The following is a 6,000-nucleotide window of genomic DNA, read 5'->3' as shown; positions in this document are numbered from 1 at the left end:
TATTCAAGAAATACTGCTGAATGATGAAACCTGAGCTGATTCATCATCTCAGCTCCCAGGCCTATTTCTGCGTAATTCTGATTAGTCTACTTGGTGGTTTTGGTCAGCTGTTGGATCAGGTTATACAGAACTGCATGTGTGTCCTGGTTTCAGCCAGGGCAGAATTGATTTCTTCTCATTACAGTGCTGTGTTTTGGAATCTGAATGGCAATGGTGTTGATAACACACTGATGTTTTGAGGTTTTTGCTAAGTCATGTTTATCCTAAATCAAGGACTTTATTTTCCCTCATCTCATGCTCTGCCCTTGAGGACCTGCACAAAAGAAACTGGCAGGGAGCACAGCTGGGATGGGTGACCTGAAGTGACCAGAGGGATGTTCCATACCATGGAATGTCATGCCCAGTATATAAACTGGGGGGAGTTACCCAGAAGGGTGGCTCATCCAGGCTGGGGAAAGGGGGTCTTGCATCAGTCATCAAGTGGTGAGCTACTGCACTGAGCAATTCCAGAGCTGGAGAGAAAAAACCTGTTTGGATCCTGATTTGAAGAGCCTGGAGCACTGGACAAGTGGCAGAGCATCGTGGGTGACAGCCTGGGCTCCCCAGCTGCAAGAGCTGCCAGTGAAGAAGCTCCTCCATGGGAATGATTTATCTCTGCAGTGCATTTCCCTCTGACTAAGCAGCAGGCAACCATCATCTTCAGCAAATGCATTTGTAAGGATGAGTGTGCCATGGGGAATATGCTGTCTTCTCAAACACTGAAGGAAAGGGAAATTTTCTTCTCTAGCCTATAGCTGTAATTATTCTGTTATGTTTGAATTACTCCCAATATACGTCATGAATTGGAATGGACCTTATAGGATGTCTCCAGATGCAGAGCTTCCAAACATCCATCTAGCTCATGAATAAACTGAGTCACATAAGGAGCTGGGGACTCAATGCCAGACCTTTTGGTACACTTCCCTTTAATGACAGGGCACTGAAAAGCTCCCTTTGTAAGGAGCTGGGTGCCTTGAAGAGGAAGACCTGAGATCTAGCTGCTTGCTGAGAAGGAGCTGTTTTTTTGATTAACTGGAGGCAGTGGGGAATAAAAGAGGTCTTGAGAAGGCTGAACACTTTCTTCTAGTTTGTATTTCTAGGTAAAATTTTTTCCCATCTTGCTGCCAATTTGTCAGTCTTGAAGCAATACTTAGTGGCCCAGGAATGCTTACCTACCACTAGAAATCCTTGGTTCATATGTCTGTCTGTCATGTCATGAAGGCTGAAACATCCATTTCCATTTAAATCCATAAGAGCAACAGACTTATCTTTTTTATTATTATTTTATTTTTTCCTTTTTTTCAGTGCTCAGCAGAGTGACTACCCAACCTTCTGTCTAGTGCAGTGGAAATAAAAGGAAATAAACCCAAGAAAAGCTCAGTACAAGTGTTCCCTCCTGATGCCCAGCCTGTCCCTGGCCAGTTTCCCCCTAGTTTCTATACTGAGCATGATGTTCTATGGTATGGAATATCCCTTTGGTTATTTCGGGTCAGCTGTCCTGGGTATGCTCCCCCCCATCCTCTTGTGCACCTGCTTTCTGAAAAGTCCTTGAGTTTGGGTAAACACTACTTAGCAACAACTTAAACATCAGTGTGTTAGTAACAACCTTATTCCCATACTAAATCCAAAACACAGCCCTGTAACAGCTACTGAGAAGAATATTAACTCTCCTGGTTGAAACCAGAGCAGACAGGCAGAAAACTCATTTGTTTATGAGTTTTTGAATCCCAGCAGGTCTTGTGGATGAACAGAGACCCTCTATAGTCAGCACTCCACAGGCAGAGGCAGCTCTAGCAATGCAGCTGCAAGTTTTTAGGCACTGAGGATGTTTTACCAGTTCTCTACTTACTCCTCTACCTCTGCTCCTGTCACTGCACAAGGAGTCTTGAAAACTCAGAGTCCTTGCTCAGCTCCCATGTAAGTTGTTCTTAGCTCATTCAAGTGTTTTTCTCTGACATTTTGTATGGCTGTTTCTGTGTCCTTATGGCTAAGATCTCGGGCATGTGAGGAATGGTGTGTTGTCTTCCTGTGTTATAAATTTTGCTGAAGCTTTTGGACTATTTGTTTGTTATGTCAGAAGTGTAGGCACAGGAGAAATGAGACCTGTTAGGTATTGCTGACTTCTGCTGAAGATGTTACATCACTTTTTCTCCTTTCTGTGGTCTAGTGACCTGAAGTCAATCACCTTTCCCTTCTGCTTTGTTCACTGCAATCTCAGTATGAGAAATGTCCTGAAGTCGGGATGAAAGTTTCTTTTCACTACAGAACATAGCTAAGACTATGTAAAATAACTTGTATATTATTAGGAAAAACAACCAGGAAAAGAAATCTTGTCTTGCTTTTTTTCTGAACATAAATGTTATATCTGTCTAACTCTTCTATTTTTTTCCATACTTGCCTTAAAATCAGGTTTATTTGCTTCGTGTTTGCTACAGTTGCCTTTTTCACATATACCAACAGCAAGCTGTTAAATTAACAGAAGAAATGGGATACCTCACTCAAGTTTCCTCATATTTCCCTTGGAAAGCACCCAACATTTTGGGGCTTTTTGACCAGCAAACAGGATTTTCTCCTTCATGGGAGCCAGCCACAGATACTTTTTTCTGTGCTTTGTTCTCTGTGCTCCTTTAGCTGTTCTAATTTCCTCTCTTTCTCCTGAGGACTGCAGAGTAGTTAATCCAGGTAGCTGAACACAAAGGCTCCTGGGAAGCTGAGGGCTCTGTGCAGCACTGCCACTCTGCACCAGGCAGTGCCCACGAGGGGCCCCAACCCCACTGAAAACTCCTGATTAAGACACAGCAGCATCTGACACCTGATTGCTTTGTGTTGGAGTTCTCAGTGAAACATCCTGAGAGTGTAATGACTTCTGCAATTGATGGCACCTCTTGGAGCCCTTCTGGTTATTTAATTGATTGCAGGCTGGAGCTAAGGAAAACGCAGCTTGTGGGTGCTTGGGCTGTTTATTAGCCATGAATAACCACGTGGGTGGACAGCTGTGTTGTGCTGATCAATACACAGAGCTCTGAGACAGGGGCACGGGGAATTTGGCACCCAGGCTGTGCAGGGAGAGAAGAGTTTCCTTCTTGCCTACAAAGATATTTTTTGCCCTTGCTCAGCTGGCCTAAACTCTTACAAGGGTCGACCACTCCCAGGTGTCTGGAGGGACATGTTTGTACCAGGCATGAAAGACAGGCTGTGTGCTGATGCTTGAACCACCTCCTCCCAGCTGAGGAACTGAACAGGATTTTGAAAAAGTACTGCCCAGATTTTTTTGAAAAAGTACTGCTTTTCACTGTTTTCCTGAGGTTTAAAATAGCAGATTTCTCTTTTGCTCTGCTCAAACCTCACTCACTGCACAATTATAGTTGAATACAAATTTTAAATATTGAAAAATGTGTTTGTACTGATGAGACAGTAGTTATTTATACTTCAGCTTCTGTGCCTGCTTTTGTGATATCTAGTATGTCAACATCCTGGCCTTCAGGTTTTTTAGTTGTACATCTGTGTATATGCTCATGGAGCAGACACACAAATAGCAGGGACATTGAAATACAGTATTCCAAATCATGGAAAACTGGGAAATTATTATTTTGTTTGTTTAGGCTTGGAACAAAAGCTTGTTTCCACAACTTTCCATGAAATGAGAGATCCTGAAAACAGCTTTCAATATTTTATGTTATATGGTGCATGAATTTCATTGATTTATTTACAGCATCCTTTAGAAATGCATGCAATAATCAAAGAATAAGTGATGAAGTTGTGTTAAATGAAATTTTCATTTTGCTGAATTTTTCATTTCTAGTTTTGAATTGCTTTTCTGATGCTTACTTCACTTCAGGTGAGCATAAGCATAACACCCCTTCCTCCCCTTGCCACTTTCACTCTAGAATAATTTACTGGCAAATTTATGGGGGAGATGAATCCACAAATGGTCACTGAGCTTGTGTTTGCTCTGAGTTGAAGGTAAATTTTAAATTTCTTTTCAGATAAGCTACTGACCTGATGAAAACCAGCAGAAATTAAGGATAAAACTCATAACACTCCTTCCCTAAATTCAACATTTCATCTGTTTTTCCTTTAAGTTCTTTGCTTTGGGGCAGCAGTACCCACCACCATTAACATATTTTGTTATCAACAGATTGGGATCACTCCTAGCCTTGGAGAAACTAGAGGTGGTTTCAAGGCAGTGACCTAGAGATGAGGGGTGCTTTATCTCATTAGAAGGTAATCAGCACTCTCTGGGCCCCTGAGGAATTACTGCTTCATCATTAGGTCCATAACCTAATAGAAAGAAAGCCCCTTGGAGGAGGTTTCCTGGAACAATAGGCAAAAGGCAATAGAGCAGTAGATAGGGTGTGCAATGGAAATTACTTTAAACCAGAGTCTCGAGGCTTCTCCTGATAAATTAGCAGCCAAGGGTGTATTTTTATATTCAGTGTATTTATTGCTTAGCCATCACAGTCACAACCTGTGTCCAGCACAACAGGAAGAGCAGCAACTTGTATGGAACTGAATCCAAATCTGTTATTTTATTTTCCCCTTCTGTACAAAATGCAAACTTAGAGAGGGAGGGGTGGATGGAAATGGAAAAAGTGCATGTAAACTGCTGCCTGTCCTTTCCTTGCCCTTTGGGTGATTGTCACATTGGGCCTTTGCAATCAGGTTCTTGGTTCCCTTTGTAAGGCTCTTCTCATTTCAGGTTAGTATTCATGTGGGGTGATGTTATGGTGAAGCGGCTTTCCTGGCACCTTCTGTGGGGTGCATGCTAACAGGGTGTGATGGAGAGGAGAAAAGATGATGGGGATGTCAGAGCCTGTTAACAGAGCACCCTGCTCTGCCCTTGCCAGCTTGCACTGCAGCAGGCCAGGGCTCTCTGCCTTACTGCTTCGTTCACCTCTCATGAAGAGCCTTTGTGAGGGGTGAGAGGGGCAGGTCCATGCCAGCAGTGGCCACTGTACCCAGGGTAAGGGAAGAAGGCTCTTCTCCTGTGCCCTCAGGAAACTTCTAGCAAAGGTGGCTCTGCTGCGTTCAAGGACAGGCAAAACTGGACATAACACTTCTGCTGTAAGGACCAAAAGCTGTCCCAGAACAAAAGACACTCCTGAATACAGGGCAAGGGCACAAGAACTAATCAGCTTTATTGTCTCCCCACACCATTTGCAGCTTTGCATAATGGATTTCTCGTCCTTCCTTCCCTGTATACTTCTTGTCTCATATTTTCCCAGTGTAGTATCTGTTATTATAACCATTGTTACAGCTGCATCTACAAAACCTGTGAAACCCTGGGGCAGTGCACATGTGGACTGAGAAGCATCTCGTCCAACTGTAGCTGTTCAAAGCTCTCTAAGCCTGTCGCCCTGGCTGTTCCCATCATCACTATAGGCAGACAGAGCTGTATCCAGAGAGGCCCATTTAATAAGGTTCCTTAAATAAGGGAAACTGATGTTTCTAAATTGCCCCTAGGAAGGTGTCCTACTTCTGACAGATGAAGTGTGACGTGCCTCATCTTCATTTCTTGCTGTGGCTTCACAATTCTTTGCAAACACCACTGACTTTCACTTTTCAGCCCTCTCCACTCTGAACTGTGACTGCCAAGGGATTAACACATGTTTTAGCATGAATCTTTTAAAGTATATATTGCTCCCTTTCATTCCACTTTCCAAGCATTAGAGGAGTAACTCTACAAGTGTTGATTAAAGCATTATCATGCTGAATGTATGCTCTGGCTTATGACCCAAACACACCCAGAACAACAGTCATGGTCATTCGTGTTCTCTGTGAAATGCTATGGAAACCTGTTTATGCTTCTAGCCTGCTGCATGTCTCTGGTCAGCCACTGCTCAAGGCTGTGCATAAGCCATAAAACTTATCCCTCTTTTTTTTTTCTAGAGCATTTCAAAACCAGGAATTTGAAATCACAGAATAAGCTGTGTTGGAAGGGACCCTCAAGGATCTCAGGTC

The 6,000-nt window shown here is 43.1% G+C and overlaps 1 long non-coding RNA gene across 1 annotated transcript in view; it reads left to right on the top strand.

Moving 5' to 3' along the window:
- Positions 1–1,665: 1,665 nt before the first annotated feature.
- LOC111936680 (uncharacterized) overlaps positions 1,666–6,000 on the top strand; it is a 55,360-nt gene continuing 51,025 nt past the window's right edge. The window contains exon 1 of the long non-coding RNA XR_002868306.2: positions 1,666–1,956. This is a non-coding gene — a long non-coding RNA (uncharacterized LOC111936680). The remainder of the gene's footprint in view (positions 1,957–6,000) is intronic.

Source organism: Cyanistes caeruleus, chromosome 4 (genome assembly GCF_971803275.1).
Source record: "Cyanistes caeruleus chromosome 4, bCyaCae1.hap1.1, whole genome shotgun sequence".
In the NCBI taxonomy this organism is placed as follows: Eukaryota; Metazoa; Chordata; class Aves; order Passeriformes; family Paridae; genus Cyanistes; species Cyanistes caeruleus.
This window is presented reverse-complemented; position numbering and strand designations above follow the sequence as displayed.